The sequence below is a fragment of the Rana temporaria genome, chromosome 3 (genome assembly GCF_905171775.1).
Source record: "Rana temporaria chromosome 3, aRanTem1.1, whole genome shotgun sequence".
Lineage (NCBI taxonomy): Eukaryota > Metazoa > Chordata > Amphibia > Anura > Ranidae > Rana > Rana temporaria.
The window spans coordinates 308,715,038-308,737,720 of NC_053491.1; positions in this window are offsets into that span (position 1 = coordinate 308,715,038).

Below are 22,683 nucleotides of genomic sequence, written 5' to 3' on the forward strand. Positions count from 1 at the left end.
CTGCGGGTGGGGGGGCTTATCGGAATTGAAAGTGCTCCGTAATAAGACATCAGACACTTGGTCACTCAGTCTATATTTGTATTCAGGTCAGGACAGCTTATATACAGTTAAATGGGACGAGACATTAGTGCTCTGGATCAATAGAAAATATGCACGTAATCAAGAAACAGTAGACATGTACGTAATAGAAAACTCTTCTCCATGATAATGACCACAAGAAACTCAGGCCTCACTGCTGCAAAATTCTGTGCACGTAAAAACATTCTCCTAGTTCAGATAACAATGGAGGAAACGTCTTACATCTTCAACAGCGAATATATCTGACATGGAATTTTATAGATGTGCAACTCCTATCCTCATATTGATTAGTGGTTCCAAATTAAGAACTACTGCAAAACCCTACCGCAAAAAATAAACTTTCTCCTATCACCTTCCAGGAAGGCACACCTGAGAGACCTACAGGAAACACAATCAATTGACGGCTTGTTATAAGTCCCCACCCTTCCCCTTGATCCCCAGTATTGATTGTGTTTCTCCCAAACACAGCGACATGTTTGTTTTGTTTAAAGACCGGGGAGTGTCTAATGGTACCCCTGTTGAGACAGGTTTTAAAGAGGCCGGGGAAGGCTGAACTAACCTGCCGGCTAGTCCTTCTCACAGGTCGCCCCAGGCATGCACCAGCGCTCTGGCCGCAGGGAGTGCGTGCCATCGCTGTATTTCAAAAACGCCACCATTAAGCTGCTCTCTTCACTTCCGGGTTTTTGTAGGAAGGAAGCACTGAGCTCCAAGCCTCGTTCTGAGCACAGCCACATCACAGGAAGCCAGCGTGGAAGCAATCGGCTTGCTGTACCAGCCCCTCTTTTTTTTTTTTTTTTTTTTTACTCAATACATTTTTATTAAGAAATAATAAGACCTACAGAGTTAAGATTGCATGTACATAACATTTTTCTTATAATTGCCTTCCAAACAAAGAGATAATAAGAATCAGTGTACAGTATAATAAAACACTGCATATTAAGGGCCCTAGCCCCGAGATTGGTAATCTAACAATCAAGATATTAAAACAGACGAATCGGAGAGTAACCGATAAGTGCTAGGGTTTCTCTGGAGGTCGAGAGAGGGCCCCTCCCCTGAGGCACCCCTTTCAGGCACTATTCTGTGCCCAGGTAAGGAACTCCCCTCCCCTCCCTCCTTGCTATCTCCGACCCCTAATTAGGCCCCAGAGAGGGTAAGGGTATCACCTAGTGCCATGGCGTGAGCCTCTAATACGTGTCAGTCAAAGAGAAGAAGAGAGTGTGTCTGCTAATCCTGATGAGCTTATCCATTCAGTCCATTGTTGCCCTTTCCTGAGAAGTTGTGTCTTGTTACTGTGGCGTAATGCCAGGGTGGTTTCATAGATAAAGTGGGTATGTGTGGTGTGTACAACGTCACGGAGAGTAGGAGGGTCAGGATCTTTCCATTTCCTAGTGATACTAAGGCGTGCGGCTAAGAGGATATGAATTATAATCATCCTCGAAGGGTTAGAGAAGCGGTCAATATTTAGAGACGGTAATGCCAAGGACGGTTGCTTGTCTATGGTCACCTTTGTGACGTCAAGAAGAAGTTGAAACACTAAGTTCCAATAGTGGGTAAGGTTCGGGCAGCCCCAAAGTGTATGTAGCAAGTCCCCTTTCTCACCACAGTTCCTCCAACATGTGTTGTCAAGCGAAGCGTCAAATTTGGAGATCCTGTCAGGAGTTAAAGGAGTTCTCTGACCTAAAACTTTTAACCCCCGCTGTGCCCGGGCTGTAAAACTATACAAAATAAACTTTCACTTACCTGCCTACGATCCCCCGTTGTTCCGATATCGCCGTCCCGGTCTCTTCCGCTTCCTGCGTGTCGGTAACTCACAGTGCGCTCAGCCTATCAGCGGCCGCAGCAATGTCCCGTCGCGGCCGCTGATAGGCTGAGCGCACTGTGAGTCACTGACCCGCAGGAAGCGGAAGAGACCGGGACCGGAGAACGGGACGGCGATATCGGAACAACGGGGGATCGTAGGCAGGTAAGTGAAAGTTTATTTTGTATAGTTTTACAGCCCGGGCACAGCGGGGGTTAAAAGTTTTAGGTCAGAGAACTCCTTTAAGTACCAACGGTAGGTTATCTTAAACGCTAATTCCCACAAAGTGGAGCAGCATGTAGCTTTATAGGTGGAGTGGCCAGCCCTTTCCCATTGAGTCAGTGTGAATTTTTGCCCCATATCCCTTTCCCATTTGGTCAGTGCAGTGCAGCTAGTGAACCTAGTCTTGGAGCCAAGCAGGTTATAGAATGTCGTTATTCCCTTTTGATGGGTTGTTGGGGACCTATAGTACACCCATGCGTTTTGGGGAAGTGAGCAATCCCATGAGTTTAACGAGAGAAGGCAGTGTCGGGTACGGAGGTAAAGGAACAGGTCAGAGTCTGGGATGTTGAATTGTTCCTGGAGGTCCGGGAAGGATTTAATGGTGTTTCCCGTTAACAGGTCGGACACGTGGGTCAACCCTTTGGCTTTCCAACAGGAATATGAGGTGGAGACCATCAAGATTTGCAAAGTCTATAGGGGGACAGGCATTGTAGAGCGTATGTCGGGAGTCACAGGCAGTCGTGTAAGTCGGTAAAAATATAAACACAGTGGGGCTGATTTACCAAGCCTTTACTCCATGACTCATGGAGTAAAAGCAGGAGTAGCAGCCGTTTTGCCATTTACTAAAGAAATACGCTGCTAGTGCAGTGTATTTCCCTAGTTACTAATGTGCTCCGTGCGCCCAGGAGAGGGTGCATTGTGCACCAGTACATACCTGGCGCACGGCACATTGAAATGTAAATTGCGGGAGTTTATTAGGGGGGGAGGTGGGGGGATGCAGGGGAAGTGAAGTGACATGTGTTTTGAAGTGTTTGGCGGGCCGAATTGAAAGGGAAAGTGTTTTTTGAAAACAGATCCCCGTACGCTTGCACAGTGCGCCTGAACCTCGGGAGGTTCATTTGCATACTGGGCATGCGCAGAGAGAAATTTCGGCGCTTCCCGTGCGCCTTGTCAGTACGCCGTGAGAATCTTGGTAAATGCCAAGCAGCGTACCCGTGATTGCGCTGCGTGACGCGGCGCACGGGAATCTCCGAGCTGTTTTCAGCCATGAAGGGGAACTCCGCGCCAAATTTCAAACTTGAAATCGGCGCGGGTCCCCCTTCAGGGCTACATTAGGCTCTTAGGCTTGGTCCGGAACGTGAGGGGTTAAACCCGCGCCGATTCGGTGCGGGGGTCCCCCCCCCCAGATCCAAACCAAGCCCTCATCCCAAGCACGCAGTCTGGCACGGACAGGAATGGGGGTGGGGACGAGCGAGCGCCCCCCCCCCTCCTGAGCCGTACCAGACCGCATGCCCTCAACATGGGGGAGTGTGTGCTGTGGGGGAGGGGGGCACTGCCCCCCCCCCCCCACCCCACAGCACTCTTGTCCCCATGTCGATAGGGACAAGAGCCTCTTCCCGACAACCCTTGCCATTGGTTGTCGGGGTATGCGGGCGGGGCTAATCGGAATCTGCGAGTTCCCTTTAATAAGGGGGCCCCCAGATGCCGGCCCCCCACCCTATGTGAATGAGTATGGGGTACATCGTACCTCTACCCATTCACATGGGGGAAAGTGTAAAGTAAAATAAAACACCACACAATAAAATATTTTATTAATCAGCTCCGGAGCCCCCCCTTTCTTCTTTAGCTCTCTTACAAGGGGGGGTTTCTTCTCTCCCGATCTTCCGCCGGTACCCTGGGCTTCGGTGATTTCTGCCGGGGGAGGGCGCCATCCCTCGGTCCTCTCCGGAGCCTTCCGCCGGATGCCCCCACCCCATTTAAGCTCTTTTACATTAGGGGGGGGCATCCGGACTTCGGGGTCTTCTCTGCCGGGGGATGGCGCCTATCCCCCGGTCTTTCCGGTGCCTTCCGCCAGGGTTCCGGTCTTCCTGGTCTTCTGCCGGGGGTGCGCCAACTCCCAGGTCTTTTCTCTTCTGTCTTCTCTGCTCCCTCTTCTGCCTGGCTCCCCCGCGGAGCCAGAGCTTTCTTCCGTCTTCTTTCTTCTCTCTTCCTTCTTCTGCCTGTCTCCTCCGGGAGCACAGGGCTTGTCTGCGCTGTCCTCTCCCTTCTCTTCCATTGGATGTTGACACGACGAGGTTCCGCGCTGACATGCCGTGTCAGCGGCGGGCATGGACTTATATAGGGTAATGCCACCATGTGACCTCAACCTATGTGACATCACATTCCCTGGGCATGATGGGAATGTGATGTCACATGGGTTGAGGTCACATGGTGGCATTGCCCTATATAAGTCCATGCCCGCTGCTCAGACGGCATTCCAGCGCCGGACCTTGTCGTGTCAACATCGAATGGAACAGAAGGGAGAAGACAGCGGAGACAAGCCCTGTGCTCCACGGAGGAGACAGGCAGAAGCGGAAGGCATCGCAGAAGCCCGCGGGTGTCGCCCCCCTGGCGGAAGACACCGTACAAGCCCGGGACCCTCCCCCAAAGGCAGGAGCCTCACTGGTGAAGGGGGTCCCGGTGAATTACGTCGCTGAAGACGGGGTGGGGTGCCAGTGCACCCCCCCCCCCCGCAGAAACCGTCGTAGAAGCCCGGGACCCTCCCCCAAAGGCAGGAGTCTCACTGGTGAAGGGGGTCCCGGTGAATTACGGCGCTGAAGACGGGGGTGGGGTGCAAGTGCACCCCCCCGCAGAAACCGTCGTAGAAGCCCGGGACCCTCCCCCAAAGGCAGAAGCCTCACTGGTGAAGGGGGTCCCGGTGAAAGACGGCGAAGCCCGGGGCCTAATGGGGTGGTGGTGGGGGGCCCCGGCAGAAGACCCCCGGCAGACTAATACATTTATTTATTCATGTGTGGTGTTTTATTTCTTTACATTTTTTTCCCCAGGTGAATGGGTAGGGGTACGATGTACCCCCATACTCCTTCACATAGGGTGGGGGGCCGGAATCTGGGGGCCACCTTATTAAAGGGGCCTCTCAGATTCTGATAAGCCCCCCGCCCGCATACCCCGACAACCAACGGCCAGGGTTGTCGGGAAGAGGCTCTTGTCCCTATCGACATGGGGACAAGAGTGCTTTGGGGTGGGGGGGCAGTGCCCCCCTCCCCCACAGCACACACTCCCCCATGTTGAGGGCATGCGGTCCGTTACGGCTCAGGAGGGGGGGCGCTCGCTCGTCCCCGCCCCCATTCCTGTCCGGCCAGACTGCGTGCCTGGGATGAGGGCTTGGTTTGGATCTTGGGGGGAACCCCACGCTGGTTTTCGGCGCGGGTTTAACCCCTTATGTTCCAGACCAAGCCTAAGAGCCTGGTATGCACCTGAAGGGGAACCCACATTTATTTATTTTTTTGGTCTGGAGTTCCCCTTCATGAACAGCGATCTGTCATTTACCCATGTCAGTCCCCCCCCCCTTCAGTTAGAACACACCCAGGGAACATATTTAACCCCTCCCTCGCACCTAGTGTTAACCCCTTCCCTGCCAGTGGCATTTTTAGAGTAAGCAATGCATTTTTACAGCACTGATCGCTAGAAAAATGCCAATGGTTCCAAAAAAGTGTCCGATGTGTCCGCCATAATGTCGCAGTACCGATAAAAATCGCTGATCGCCACAATAACTTGTTAAATAAAAAATACAACAAAAATGCCATATTTTGGAGACTTGCCAAAACCAATCAATAAACGCTAATTGCGAGTTTTTGGGAACCAAAAAGATGTAGAATATGTATCGGCCTAAACTGAGGGATTTATTTATTTTTTTGAATATATATTTTAGGGGATATTTATTATAGCAAAAAGTCAAAATTACTCTTTTTGGTTTTTTAAATTGTCGCTCTATTTTTAGTTATAGCTCGAAAATTCACAAAACACTAAAGTTAGCCCAATTTTTGGTGATAATGTGAAAGATGATGTTACACCGAGTAAATAGATACCTTACATGTCACGCTTTAATATTGAAAACACGCCTGGAATGGGGCCAAAATTCATTACTTAAAAAAATCCCCATAGGCGACCTTTTTTTTTTTTTTTTTTCTCAGGTTACCAGTTTATAGCTACAGAGAAAGTCTAGTGCTAAAAGTATTACTCTCGCTCTAACGCACGCGTCACTACCTCACATGTGTGGTTTGAACGGTGTTTACATATGTGGGTGGGACTTACGCAAGTCCCGACCACATATATAAACATCGTTCAAACCACACATGTGAGGTATTGACGGGTGCGTTAGAGCGAGAGCAAGACTTTTAGCACTAGACCTTCTTTGTAACTATAAACTGGTAACCTGAAAAAAAAAAGGTCGCCTATGGGGAATTTCAAGTACTGAATTTTGGCCCCATTCCAGGCGTGTTTGCAATAGTAAAGCGTGACATGTAAGGTATCTATTTACTCGGTGTAACATCAGCTTTCACATTATCAACAAAAATTGGGCTAACTTTAGTGTTTTGTGAATTTTTAACCACTTGAGCCCGGACCATATTTCTGGTCCATGACCGGGCCAGTTTTTGTGATTCGGCACGGCGTTTCTTTAACTGACAATTGCGCAGTCGTGCGACGTGGCTCCCAAACAAAACAAAATTGGCAACCTTTTTTTTCCCACAAATAAGGGAAAATTTATATCAAATACTTACCGTAATTTTCCTTTCCTGATGGACTCCATGGCAGCCTACGTGTGGGTTAATCCCGCCTCTCATACCTCATAGGACCCTTCTCCCATAAATCTTTGCTTCTAGCCAGAGACCGTGTTCCGTAATATAGCCTACTCCAGCAAGGGAGGGAACTCCTGCTGCCATGGAGTCCATCAGGAAAGGAAAATTACGGTAAGTATTTGATATAAATTTTCCCTTTTCCTGACAGACTCCATGGCAGCCTACGTGTGGGAAATGACTAGCCATACACACCCGGGTGGGCAGTTGCTGGTTAAAAAAAAAGATTTAATTGACATTGTCAAACAGATAAAACATGTAAACCAAAATTAACCGACGATAAGGAGGCCGGTTCTACGCAATAATGCGTCATGAATGTATTTAAGGACGACCATGCAGCCGCTTTACAAATCACTTCCGGGGAGACGTGACGGGCAGCCGCCCATGATGTGGAGATACTCCGAGTGGAGTGTGCAGTCACCACTTCTGGAGGAGCCAACCCCTTTGCTCTGTAGGCCATTTGGATGGCTTGTACGATCCACCTTGCAATAGTCCTGGAGGAAGCACGCATTCCTTTATTTTTCCCTTGAAAGGTGACAAGTAGATGATCTGATTGCCGGAAAGAAGTAGTAGCTTCAAGGTATTGTTTCAGAACTTCTCCAACATCCAGAGGATGAACACTAGAGTCCTCAGATGAACGAAAGGTTGGAAGGACGATCTCTTGATTCTCGTGAAAGACAGATGTTACTTTTGGGTTAGAACCCAACATAGGAATTAACACGACCCGATCCGGGAAGAAGGTGAGAAACGGTTCTTTGGAACCTAGAGAACTAATTTCAGATACTCTTTTAGCTGATGTGATGGCAATAAGGAAGGCCACCTTGAGGGAGAGATCCTTGATCGACAAAAGATTCACATGACTTTCTGAGAAAAAATCCAGAACCATAGGAAGATCCCACTTAGAGAACCTTGGTTTTCTTTGAGGTCTAAGTCTCACAGCACCCTTAAAGAATTGCTTGACAAGGGTGTGTCTTGCCCAGGATATGCCTGTGAAGGCGGAAATGGCTGAAATCTGTACTCTCAAAGAACTGACAGATAATGGTAGGTCAAGACCTGTCTGGAGGAACCCTAGAACATCTTGGATTTGGGGATCATCGAGAGAACCATTCACGGAAGAAATGAAATCTGAAAATTTTGACCAAATTTTCTGATAAACTTTATTGGTGCTTGACCTTCTGGCATTTAACAAAGTTGGAACAACTTTACTTGGGCACCCTAGTGCTTCCAGCCTTGCCCTCTCAAAAACCAAGCCATCAGATGGAGGTGTGTTGGACAATGGTGAGGAGTTGATCCCTGTAGTAGAAGATCTGGCCTGGTTGGAAGCTGAATTGGATCCCGGAAGCTTAGTTGCACTAGTAATGGGAACCATGGTCTGTTGGGCCAGTAAGGAATTATTGCTACTATCTCGACTCTCTCCCATCTGAGTCTCGACAGAAAACGAAGAATGACAAGCGTTGGGGGAAAGGCATATGCTTTCTGGAACCTCCACTGGTCCGTCAGGGCGTCCACACCGAAGGCTTGAGGGCAACGACATCTTGTGTAGTACCTCTTTAGTTTGAAGTTGCACGGGGATGCGAATAGATCTACCTCTGGCGAAAGCTCTAGAGATAGAACCCAATTGAAGACTTCGCTGTGGAGAGACCACTCGTTGTCGAGCGTCTTTCTTGAAAGGAAATCCGCCTGAGAGTTCTGAACCCCGGGAAGATATACAGCTGTCAAGTTCATTAGATGTGCTTGAGCCCAAGACATGATCGGATCTACTTCCTTCAGTAGGGAAAGACTGCGAGTGCCCCCTTGTCTCTTGATATAAGACACTGCTGATGTGTTGTCGAGTCTCAGGAGGACTGAGGACCCCTTTACCAAGTGAACAAATGCTTGTAGAGCATTGAAGGCTGCTCGGAGTTCCAGGACATTGGACACTATCCTTTGGGATGGAAAGACCCACTTCCCTTGAGCTACCTCCTTCAGGCAGAGTGCTCCCCAGCCTCTGTTGCTGGCGTCCGTGGTAATCGTGATCCATGAAATGGGGGCTTTCGAATGACAGTTGAGAAGGTTCTTCCGCAGAAGCCACCAAGGGAGACTTTCCCTCATGGATGGAGTTATCCGAATGAAATGATCTCGGGACTTCGGATCCCATTGCTGGAGAAACCCTTTCTGAAAAGGCCGCATCTTCCACTGAGCCCATTTCACCATGGGCGCTGTAGATACCATGGTGCCTATTATTTTGAGGCAGTGCGAGGCTCTGAGGAGAGGAGAAGACAATGCAAGGTGAATCCTGTCTCGGATTACTGGGATTTTCTCCAGTGGTAGGGAGATTGTGCTCTCTACTGTATTGAATTGAGCTCCAAGAAAGATCAGGGATTGAGTGGGCTCGAGATGACTTTTCTCTAGATTCAGGAGCCACCCGAACTCCGTCAGGGTGGAGATAACTAGAGACCGATGTAATAACAGCTGCTCCCTGGACTGGGAAAGTAACAGCAGATCGTCCAGATAATGGTGTAAACGGATTCCCTTGGTCCTGATCAAGGCCACAATAGCCAGTAAGAGCTTTGAAAATACCCGAGGCGATGTTGTAAGCCCGAACGGGAGACATATGAATTGGAGATGAATGTTGTCTACCGCAAACCGGAGATATTTCTGGAACTCTACTGCAATTGGAACATGAAAGTACGCATCTTTCAGGTCTATGGAGACTAGCCAATCGCCTGGTTGGACTGCCTGACTTATTGTGAGTAATGACTCCATTTTGAACCTCTCCTTTTTTATGAATGTATTTAGGTGCGTGAGATCTATAACTGGTCTCCAAGAGCCGGACTTCTTTTGAACCATGAACAAAGGTGAGTATATCCCTTGGAACCTTTCGAGTGTTGCAACTTGTATGGCAGCGCCCTGGTTTATTAGGGAATCTGTGTAAGAAAGAAGAATCTGTCTTTTCTCCACCGAGCAGGGTAGGACTGTGGGTACAAACTGAAGTATTGGTGGTTTGATAAACGTCCAGGAGTGACCTGAAGAGATCGTTTTGACTGTCCAGTAATCCTTTATTGAGGCTGCCCAGACATGTCGGAACTGGAGTAACCTGGCCCCGACTTGAACCGTCTGAGCTGACCCTATATCAAAAGGATTTAGGGGCTTCACGACCCCCAGAAGGAGCTGCTTTAGAGGGTTTCTGCCCCGATGGCTGGTTTCTTCTCCAGTTTCGTCTAAAATCACGACCCGGCCTATAGCTACGAGCCTCTCTTGCCCGATCCTGATTATGTCTGGGTTGAAATCTCTTCTGACTTAGAAGGCGACGATCTTGGGGAAGGAACCCTGACTTACCGCCCGTGGCACGGGTAATGGCATTGTCAAGCTTATTCCCGAACAGAGAAGAACCCTGAAAGGGAATTCGGCACCATGCCTGTTTAGAGGCAGGATCAGCTAGCCAAGGGCGAAGCCACAAGGCCTGCTTGGCCGTCACAGAGGAGAGCATGACACGAGCCACCAGGCGAATAATGTCAAGGGAAGCTTCCCCCAAGAAGAGTGATGCCATTTTCAGTTCATGAAGCGGCATGCTCCCGGCTAAATCTTCAGAAATGCTTGACACGGAAGAATCAATCTCGTCTGACCAGGTCTCCATTGCTTTGGATAAAGCTGCGAGGGCTATAGCTGGCTTGCAGGTCATGCCCGCCGTGATATATATACGCTTGAGGTCAGTATCTATCTTCCTCTCTAATCCATCTTTGAAAGAAACGGTACCTTCCAAAGGAAGTGTGACATGTTTCACTAATCTCATTAGAGCTGCATCGACCAGAGGGGCAGATTCCAGATGTTTCACATCTTCGCTCTTGAATGGATACATTTTTGCCACCTTTGAAAGTAGAGAATTTTTCCTTTCAACTCCAGTCCATTCGTCTGAAAAAATACCCCCGAGTTCTTCTAGAAAAGGAAAACTGGGGCGCTCCTTCTTAAGTTGTTTAAAATATTTCCTTTGTTTAGAAGGAGCCTCAACAGGTTCTTCCCACTTTAAAGCATCTTTCACCACCTTAACTAGATTTGGTATTAAGGCAAAATCAAAACCAGATGTAGCGCTAGAATCTTCCACCTCGCACAGAGAGGATTCACTAGCAGAGCGGTAAAGTCTGGAGGGAACCGGAGCTTCAGCATCCGTTTGCATGGGAACTGGTGCTGGGTCAGTTGGAGGAGCCACTGGAGCAATGGGTTCAGATATGTTTAAGGACTCTTGGACCACCTTCCTGACCATAGCCTCTACTTGAAGACCTTCATCCCCATTCTCTCTTATGGCCCGGGCATAGCATGGTTCACAGAGAGATTTTCCTTCTGGAATCTGGGTTTTACACCCCCAGCAGACTCTGCTTCTAGAGTGGCTGGTATGGCCGTGAGAGTGGTGCCCAGACCTGGACTCTCTACTATGATGTCTAGAGGCAGATCTTGGCCGTCTAGAACTAGAAGAGGAATGACATTTTGATTTAACATTAGTATTATCTTCACGTGCTGAATGCCTAGAATCAGACCTAGAAGGACTGTGGAAAAAATCAAGACATAGAAGAAAAAAACACATCAACCAATTTGAAAGAAAAAAGGGGGTGCCCAATACCCAGCAGAAGGAAAATAATCCTACCTGCAGCGCAAGGGTTGGCCACAGGGGGGCGGTGAGACATCCATAACCTAAGGATTGGTAGCTGTAAAAGAAAAACCAAATATACAGTTCACCTATAAGGAATACAGATAGTCATCAGAGGAGGAAACAGGCAGCATAGCTTCCTACCTTAGCAGATACGATCGCAGGCACCGGGAGGCTGCTTGTCAATCCTGCAGGGCATCCCAAGCTTTAGCTGAATCTGACAGCTATTTAAAGCTTGGCGCCGCTGATGACGTCACCGCGCCCCCTGGCGTACGTACGGCGTAGCGCCGCCGTGTCCGGAACTGCGCATGCGCGAAACCAAGCCTCGTTCTCGGACGAGGCACGCAGCTGTGCAGACACCCGGAATACGCGGCAGGCTGAGACGCAATGCGCTCCAGCCGCCATAGAGGACAGACAAGTACAGACAGACAAAAATAAACACTGCTGCCATTTAGAGGAATAAATATTTCATACGATACCAAACAGTAAGAACTCGATCCAGCCTGGAATCTTGAGCCATCGCTGCACAGTCTGGGCGCATTTCAAACATGGAGAGGCCTCCTGCTAGTAGCTAGGACGTTTGGCCAAACTGTCGCTTGCCTGCCAATGGTCAGGACTGTAAGCTCTTCGTGACACCGTAGAATGCCGCCCGAATCCACCCCGTTAATAACAGAGATTGCTGGACTCCAGGTAAGATTGAATCCTCATCACCATTTGTGCGTCAGGCTGAACCATATAAAAAATCTTCATCAGATGAGAAAAAAAAACTTCTTGGTCCTAGGAGGAGGACAAAAAAAGGAACACGGTCTCTGGCTAGAAGCAAAGATTTATGGGAGAAGGGTCCTATGAGGTATGAGAGGCGGGATTAACCCACACGTAGGCTGCCATGGAGTCTGTCAGGAAAGATTATTAAATGTGCGTGTTTACTTCTGTCTTTAACACCTCCCCTTCAGGCTGGAAAGCATCAGATCAGGAGAAAAAAAAAAAAAAAAAGCTCTCATTCCATTGTAGCTTGGTTCCTACATGTGTGATGAACTGAGCATGCTCAAACACTTAGAAAAAAATTATCCTTTCTTTTTAAAAGGTGAAAAACACTTGGATGCTCATAGAGCGTGGTTTGGGTTAATTGCAGGTGTGCCCAATTACAAGCTCACCCAAACTAGAGACTGCAATTTGTTCATGTGATTTCAATTGCTTCATTACTAGCACTGTTATAAAAAGCAGGGATCGATCAGTCCTCAGCTGCCCTCATAAGGGGCAGGCTGGCAGAAATGCTGTTGCTAAACACAAATGTGGTTTGTTGCATGGGTTTTGTTTTGCCAATGGTTTTGGTTTATTTTTAAATGATGTTCACTTTGATGTATTTTTCTATGTGGCCTTATTTTATGAAAAATGTGTGAAGATGTTAAAGCTATGGTTATTTTGAATTTTGAAATGTATTTTTGTTTGTGTTTGTTTGTTTGTCTTTTTTTGCTTTCCTTGTTTTGTTGACCAATAAAAATTACTTTAAAATTGTTAAGTTTGTCTTTTGTTACTTTTTCATGCTACATATGTTGACAGCTGCAGCTGAAATCGGTTTGGGCCTAACAAATTATGTGTGATTTTTGTCTAAGCTTCTTTCCTGGTGTGTAATCATGAAATGTTTGCCATGTTTATTCTCCATGACTTTAAAGACAAAACTGGTAAGTATTTTCTTTTTTCTGCAGTGGTCCTCAGCCCTCAAGTACCCCCGACAGGACATGTTTTGTGGATTTCTCTTATCAAGAATTGCTGTCCAGACTGTCTTTTAAAGCACATGTGCAAGATGAAGGAAAACCTGCAAACATGGCCTGTGTAGGGGGGGGTTTGCTATTGGTGGACAGGCTTGACGTGCTGATTTACAGCACTGTGCTTAAATCTAGCGCAAGGCAATCCTATTCAAATTGTGGGTGTTTGAGGGAAGCCAAGTGAGTGTTAGAACCCCTGCTTTGTGTTTTTTTATTTTTGGGTTGAGCTTTGTGTCCCTTTTCTTAAAATTGGCTTCACTTCCTGTCACACAGCTGAACAGGAAGTGAGGTTAAAACCCTACCAGTGTCATTTCTTGGGGACACAGGTCAATCTAACTAGTGTCCCCATTAAGCAAATTGCACTCCAGCACTGCTGTGTACACCCCAAATCATGGGTCTTCAAACTACGGCCCTCCAGTTGTTCAGGAACTACAATTCCCATCATGCCTAGTCATGTCTGTGAATGTCAGTGCATTACAAGGCCTCATGGGATGTGTAGTTCTACAACAGCTGGAGGGCCGTAGTTTGAGGATCCCTGCCCCAAATGATTATTTAGTTTGGGGTTTAGTAAAGGCAAAGCCACTCTGCAGTACAAGCATAGTTGCTGAAAATCAGAGAGGAAGCACTGATGGTTTTAACATCCAATCCTGTAGAAGCAAAGTTGTTTTGTTTTCTTTCTTCCTTGCTTTGCACTTGTAGTGCAAAGTGGATTTGCCTTTAGTAAATGGACCCCAAAGTCCAAGATCCCTAATAATTTGGGGTGTACACAGCAAAATGCTAGAGTGCAATTTACATAATGGGAAACTATTTAGATCTCTGTGTCCCCAAGAAAAGATATTAGTAAGGTTTTACCCTCACTTCCTGTTTGGCTATGTGACAGGAAGTGAATGAATTTGAATTAGAAAGGGTGAAGACACCTCACAAATGTTGTCACTATCAGGGGTGCAGACATCCCCAAAAAAATGAGCAGATAATACTTATTTGCAAATTAATAATTTTTTAGTTAACATTGGGTGGGGTGCTCTAACACACACATTCCTACATATTAGCAACGCTGTATCCTGGCCTATTGGCATGGTTATATTTTCTTAGGGCTCTCAATAAAACTCTATGAAATTTGTGCTTAAGCTAGTCAAGAACTATAATCAACAAGTTTTATTTTCTTCAATTTTGGATAGAGTGAGGGAGGGTTATAGGCCCTGCCAGTTTATTTTGTATTATCTGTGTCCAATTGGGGAGATTTGCCTTCACTTCCTGCCCCATAGCCAAACAGGAAGTGAGAGAAAAACTATGCAAATTAACCACTTCCCGCCCAGCCTATGGCCGATTTACGTCCGGGAAGTGGTTACACAATCCTGACAGGACGTCCTGCAGGATTTCATGCCGCGCGCGCCTGTGGGGGCACGCAGCGCGGCGATCGGTGATGCGGGGTGTCAGTCTGACACCCTGCATCTCCGATCTCGGTAAAGAGTCTCTCACGGAGACGGAGACTCTTTACCACGTGATCAGCCGTGTCCAATCACGGCTGATCACGATGTAAACCGGAAGAGCCATCGATGGCTCTTCCTCACTCGCGTCTGACAGACGCGAGTATAAGAGAGCCAATCGGCGGCTCTCCTGACAGGGGGCGTTTGCGCTGATTGTTTATCAGCGCAGCCCCCCCTCGGATCACCACACTGGACCACCAGGGATGCCCACCCTGGACCACCAGGGTGGGCAAAAAAAAAATATGGAAAAAAAAACAAAAAGCATTAAATAAAAAGAAACAAGATGCCAATCAGTGCCCACAAATGGGCACTGACTGGCAACCTGGGAAAATCAGTGCCACCCCACAGTGTCCATCAGTGCCCATCCATGCACAGTGCCCACCTATCAGTGCCCACCTGTGCCACCCATAAGTATCCATCAGTGCCGCCCATGAGTGCCCATCTGTGCCGCCCATGAGTGCCCATCAGTGCCGCCTATGAGTGCCCATCAGTGCCGCATACCAGCGCCGCCAATCAATGCCACCTCATCTGTGCCCGTCAGTACTACCTCATCGATGTCCATCAGTGCCATCTCATCGGTGCCCATCAGTGCCGCCATATCAGTGCCCGTAATTGAAAGAAAAACTTATTTACAAAAAAATTAACCTAAAAAAATAAAAACTTTTTTTTTTTTCAAAATTTGCAGTCTTTTTTTAGTTGTTGCGCACCAAAAAAAATCGCAGAGGTGATCAAATAACAACAAAAGAAAGCTCTATTTGTGGGGGAAAAAGGACGCCAATTTTGTTTGGGTACAGTGTTGTAGGACCGCGCAATTGCCATTCAAAGTGCGACAGTGTTGAAAGCTGAAAATTGGCTTGGGCGGGAAGGTGCGTAAGTGCCTGGTATGGAAGTGGTTAAGGGAATCCAGTGCCCCCCTCCCCCCAGAACTAGTGTGTGGGTCCCCTGAAAATTCCTGGGCGGGTCATACAAAAACAGGGTGTGACCTTGACAGGAAGGGGTGGGTCATTTTTCTATTAGGAGGTGCAGATATGTAGTCAGGCCTAGGGCAGCACAAAACCTAAATATACTACTGCATATTAGGGCTTATTTAGACCGGATCCGATTTACAGCGTGTTTTTATATTGTGGGAGGAAACCCACGCAGGCACAGGGAGAACATGCAAACTCCATGCAGATGGTGTCACGGGCTGGATTCGAACCAGCGACCCTTTTGCTGCTAGGTCAAAGTGCTATACACTACACCACTGTGCTGAACGAACATGATTGCAGCTGAAAGCATGAGATCTTTTTTTTTCTCCAATACCATGCTTTCCAGCCTTATTGACCCCGCCTCTCTCCATAAAGAGGACCTGTCACACACTAGTCCTATTACAAGGGATGTTTACATTCCTTGTAATAGGAAGAAAAGTGATCCAAAATCAAAAAAAGTGCAAGAATAAAAATATGATGTAAAAAAAAAAAATAACGCCCCTGTCCCTAGAAGCTCGCACTCAGAAGCAAATATGCATGTAAGTCCCGCCCACATATGTAAACACCATTCAAACCACACATGTGAGGTATTGACGCGTGCGTTAGAGCGAGAGAGATAATTCTAGCCCTAGACCTCCTCTGTAACTCTGAACTGGTCACCTGTAAAAAAAAAAACAAGCATCGCCTATGGATATTTTTATGTCCCGAAGTTTGGCGCCATTCCATGAGTGTGTACAATATTAAAGCGTGACAAGTTAGGTATCTATTTACTCGGTGTAACATCATCTTTAACATTATCCATAAAAATTGGGCTAACTTTACTGTTTTTTTTTTTTTTTAATTCATGAACCGTGTTTTTTTTTTGGGCCAAAAAAAAGGCGTTAGAAAAATTATTGCGCAAATACCGTTGGAAATCAAATAAAAAATTAATAACTTTATTCTCTAGGGTGTCTGCTAAAAAATTATATATAATGTTTGGGGGTCCTGATTAATTTCCCAGGAACAAAATATATTTTTTACATGAAGGAGAGAAGTGCCAGAATAGGCGCGGTATGGAAGTGGTAAAAGTGAAATATTCCTTTAAATTTCATACAGGGGGGGGAGGGGGGTACACGCATGTTTCCCGTGCTTAGAACTGTCCCTGTACAAGATGTCATTTCTGAAGTGAAACAAAAAAAAGGAAGTTTAAAGTACTCATGGCTATAAAGAATACAGTCATTGCTCATTAAAAATAATAAAAAAAAAAAAAAAATGGGGGTCCCTCCAAATTAAATTACCAGGCCCTTCAGGTCTGGAATGGATATTAAGGGGAACCCCGCCGTAAAAACCCCCCAAAAAAATGGCGTGGGGTCCCCCCAAATATCCATGCCAGACCCTTCAGGTCTGGTGTGGATTTTAAGGGGAACTCCACCCCAAATTGAAAAAAAAATGGCGTGGAGTCCCCCTAAAAATCCACACCAGACCCTTATCCGAGCACGTTGACCTGGCCGGCCGCAGAAAAGAGGGGGGGACAGAGTGCGGCCCCCCCCTCTCCTGAACCGCACCAGGCCACATGCCCTCAACATGGGGAGGATGTCCCCATGTTGATGGGGACAAGGGCCTCATCCCCACAACCCTTGCCCGGTGGTTGTGGGGGTCTGCGGGCGGGGGGCTTATCAGAATCTGGAAGACCCCTTTAACAAAGGGGACCCCCAGATCCTGGCCCCCCCCTATGTGAAATGGTAATGGGGTACATTGTACCTCTACCATTTCACCCCAAAAAAAATGTCAAAGTGTTAAAAATGACAGTAGCCGGTTTTTGACAAATCTTTTAATAAAATCTTCTTTTCTTCTTTCCTTCGGGTTTCTTCCGCTGCTTCTTTCTTGGGTCTTCTCGTCCACATCTTGCCCGACGTGTTCTTCTATCTTCTCCGTCTGTCTTTCAGCCTTCTGGTCCCGCATCTTGCCCATTGTCTTCTCCGGTCTTCTTCTCCGTCCGTCCGCCAGCCTTCTCTTCCACATCTTTTTCTTCCCCGGACGCCGCGATTGAATTTGATTTGGCCGCCGTGTTTCCGCTCCTGGGACCCGCCCCCCTCTGACGCCACAAGTAAACTCATATGAAAGTCCGCGTGTGGCATATGTGCGTCAGAGGGGGGCGGGGTCACATGAGTGTGACACGGCGGGAACTTCTTCTCCGGGCGGCGCGCTTGAAATTGAATTCCCCCGCTGTGTGACGCTCTGTGACCCCGCCCCCCTCTGACGCACATGACCTTCTAAGGAGTTTACTTGTGGCGTCAGAGGGGGGCGGGTCCCAGGAGCGCAACACGGCGGCCAAATCAAATTCAAACGCTGAGTCCGGGGAAGAAAAAGATGTGGACGAGAAGGCTGGCGGACCGAGAAGAAGACCGGAGAAGACACAAGATGCGGACGGATGGAGAAGAAGACAACGGGCAAGATGCGGGACCAGAAGGCTGAAGGACGGACGCAGAAGATAGAAGAAGACGTCGGGCAAGATGTGGACGAGAAGACCCAAGAAAGAAGCAGCGGAAGAAACCCGAAGAAAAGAAGATTTTATTAAAAGATTTGTCAAAAACCGGCTACTGTCATTTTTAACACTTTGACATTTTTTTTGGGGTGAAATGGTAGAGGTACAATGTACCCCATTACCATTTCACATAGGGGGGGGGCAGGATCTGGGGGTCCCCTTTGTTAAAGGGGTCTTCCAGATTCTGATAAGCGCCCCGCCCGCAGACCCCCACAACCACCGGGCAAGGGTTGTGGGTAGGGTTGTCCCGATACCACTTTTTTAGGACTGAGTACAAGTACCGATACTTTTTTTCAAGTAGTCGCCGATACCGAATACCGATACTTTTTTTTAAATGTGTCCCCAAATGCAGCCATTGTCCCCCCCATATACAGCCATTGTCCCCCCACATATATGCAGCCATTGTCTCCCCCATATCCAGCCATTGTCCCCCCACATATATGCAGCCATTGTCTCCCCCATATCCAGCCATTGTCTCCCATATCCAGCCATTGTCTCCCATATACAGCCATTGTCTCCCATATGCAGACATTGTCCCCCATATACAGCCATCGTCTCCCCCATATGCAGACATTGTCCCCCATATGCAGCCATTGTCCCCCATATGCAGACAGTGTCCCCCCCATATACAGCCATTGTCTCCCATATGCAGCCACCGTCTCCCCCATATACAGCCATTGTCCCCCATATACAGCCATTGTCCCCCATATACAGCCATTGTCTCCCATATACAGCCATTGTCCCCCATATGCAGACATTGTCCCCCATATACAGCCATTGTCCTCCATATGCAGACAGTGTCCCCCCCACATACAGCCATTGTCTCCCATATGCAGCCACCGTCTCCCCCATGTACAGCCATTGTCCCCCATATACAGCCATTGTCTCCCATATACAGCCATTGTCCCCCATATGCAGACATTGTCCCCCATATACAGCCATTGTCCCCCATATGCAGACAGTGTCCCCCCCATATACAGCCATTGTCTCCCATATGCAGCCATCGTCTCCCCCATATACAGCCATTGTCCCCCATATGCAGACATTGTCCCCCATATACAGCCATTGTCCCCCATATGCAGACAGTGTCCCCCCCATATACAGCCATTGTCTCCCATATGCAGCCATCGTCTCCCCCATATACAGCCATTGTCCCCCATATGCAGACATTGTCCCCCATATGCAGACAGTGTCCCCCCCATATACAGCCATTGTCTCCCATATGCAGCCATCGTCTCCCATATGCAGACATCGTCCCCCATATGCAGCCATCGTCTCCCCCATATCCAGCGATGTCCCCCTTACCTGTGTCTCGCTGCCGCCGAGCGCCGACTGGTAATACGCGCAGGAACATAACAGCTAAAGCTGTAATGATTCGCGCTACGTATAGACACTCCCCCTTGCTCGGGATTGGACAGTTCACCCGAGCAAGGGGGAGTGTCTATGCGCGATGCGAATCATTACAGCTATTCAAAGCTGTAATGTTCCCGCGCGTATTACAAAGTCGGCGGCAGCGGGGATCGCGGCGGATTGCGGCTTCGGTGGCGGCGGGAGGCGACGGGGGTGGCAAGTATTCTATTTGTGTATCGGGGCGGGGTATCGGCGTCTGAGTACCGCCGAAAAAACTCGGAATCGGTCCTGATACCGATACTAGTATCGGTATCGGGACAACCCTAGTTGTGGGGATGAGGCCCTTGTCCCCATCAACATGGGGACATCCTCCCCATGTTGAGGGCATGTGGCCTGGTGCGGTTCAGGAGAGGGGGGGGGCCGCACTCTGTCCCCCCCTCTTTTCTGCGGCCGGCCAGGTCAACGTGCTCGGATAAGGGTCTGGTGGGGATTTTTAGGGGGACTCCACGCCATTTTTTTTTCAATTTGGGGTGGAGTTCCCCTTAAAATCCACACCAGACCTGAAGGGTCTGGTATGGATATTTGGGGGGACCCCACGCCATTTTTTGGGGGGTTTTTACGGCGGGGTTCCCCTTAATATCCATTCCAGACCTGAAGGGCCTGGTAATTTAATTTGGAGGGACCCCCATTTTTTTTTTTTGTTTTTTTATTATTTTTAATGAGCAATGACTGTATTCTTTATAGCCATGAGTACTTTAAACTTCCTTTTTTTTGTTTCACTTCAGAAATGACATCTTGTACAGGGACAGTTCTAAGCACGGGAAACATGCGTGTACCCCCCTCCCCCCCTGTATGAAATTTAAAGGAATATTTCACTTTTATTATTTCACTTTAACCACTTCCATACCGCGCCTATTCTGGCACTTCTCTCCTTCATGTAAAAATTATATTTTGTTCCTGTGAAATTAATCAGGACCCCCAAACATTATATATAATTTTTTAGCAGACACCCTAGGGAATAAAGTTAGCAGTCATTTTTTATTTGATTTCCAACGGTATTTGCGCAATAATTTTTCTAACGCCTTTTTTTTGGCCCAAAAAAAAAACACGGTTCATGAATTAAAAAAAAAAAAAAACAGTAAAGTTAGCCCAATTTTTATGTATAATGTTAAAGATGATGTTACACCGAGTAAATAGATACCTAACTTGTCACGCTTTAATATTGTACACACTCATGGAATGGCGCCAAACTTCGGGACATAAAAATATCCATAGGCGATGCTTGTTTTTTTTTTTTAAAGGTGACCAGTTCAGAGTTACAGAGGAGGTCTAGGGCTAGAATTATTGCTCTCGCTCTAACGCACGCGTCAATACCTCACATGTGTGGTTTGAATGGTGTTTACATATGTGGGCGGGACTTACATGCATATTTGCTTCTGAGTGCGAGCTTCTAGGGACAGGGGCGTTATTTTTTTTTTTTTTTTTTACATCATATTTTTATTCTTGCACTTTTTTGACACTTTTTTTGATTTTGGATCACTTTTCTTCCTATTACAAGGAATGTAAACATCCCTTGTAATAGGACTAGTGTGTGACAGGTCCTCTTTATGGAGAGAGGCGGGGTCAATAAGGCTGGAAAGCATGGTATTGGAGGAAAAAAAAAGATCTCATGCTTTCAGCTGCAATCATGTTCGTTCAGCACAGTGGTGTAGTGTATAGCACTTTGACCTAGCAGCAAAAGAGTCGTTGGTTCGAATCCCGCCCGTGACAGCATCTGCATGGAGTTTGCATGTTCTCCCTGTGCCTGCGTGGGTTTCCTCCCACAATATAAAAACACGCTGTAAATCGGATCCGGTCTAAATAAGCCCTAATATGCAGTAGTATATTTAGGTTTTGTGCTGCCCTAGGCCTGACTACATTTCTGCACCTCCTAATAGAAAAATGACCCACCCCTTCCTGTCAAGGTCACACCCTGTTTTTGTATGACCCGCCCAGAAATTTTCAGGGGACCCACACACTAGTTCTGGGGGGGAGGGGGGCACTGGATTCCCTTAACCACTTCCATACCAGGCACTTACGCACCTTCCCGCCCAAGCCAATTTTCAGCTTTCAGCACTGTCGCACTTTGAATGACAATTGCGCGGTCATACAACACTGTACCCAAACAAAATTGGCGTCCTTTTCCCCCCACAAATAGAGCTTTCTTTTGTTGTTATTTGATCACCTCTGCGATTTTTTTTTTTTTTGCGCAACAACTAAAAAAAGACTGCACATTTTGAAAAAAAAAACGTTTTTATTTGTTTAGGTTAATTTTTTTGTAAATAAGTTTTTCTCTTTCAATTACGGGCACTGATATGGCGGCACTGATGGGCACCGATGAGATGGCACTGATGGACATCGATGAGGTAGTACTGACGGTTGTGCACAGATGAGGTGGCATTGATTGGCGGCGCTGGTATGCGGCACTGATGGGCACTCATAGGCGGCACTGATGGGCACTCATGGGCGGCACAGATGGGCACTCATGGGCGGCACAGATGGGTGGCACTGATGGATACTTATGGGTGGCACAGGTGGGCACTGATAGGTGGGCACTGTGCATGGATGGGCACTGTGGGGTGGCACTGATGGACACTGTGGGGTGGCACTGATGGACACTGTGGGGTGGCACTGATTTTCCCAGGTTGCCAGTCAGTGCCCATTTGTGGGCACTGATTGGCATCTTTTTTCTTTTTTTTAATGCTTTTTGTTTTTTTTTTCCCTATTTTTTTTTTGCCCACCCTGGTGGTCCAGGGTGGGCATCCCTGGTGGTCCAATGTGGTGATCCGAGGGGGGGCTGCGCTGATAAACAATCAGCGCGAACGCCCCCTGTCAGGAGAGCCGCCGATCGGCTCTCCTATACTCGCGTCTGTCAGACGCGAGTGAGGAAGAGCCATCGATGGCTCTTCCTGTTTACATTGTGATCAGCCGTGATTGGACACGGCTGATCACGTGGTAAAGAGTCTCCGTGAGAGACTCTTTACCGAGATCGGAGATGCAGGGTGTCAGACTGACACCCCGCATCACCGATCGCCACGCTGCGTGCCCCCACAGGCGCGCGCGGCATGAAATCCTGCAGGACGTCCTGTCAGGATTGTGTAACCACTTCCCGGACGTAAATCGGCCATAGGCTGGGCGGGAAGTGGTTAATTTGCATAGTTTTTCTCTCACTTCCTGTTTGGCAATGGGGCAGGAA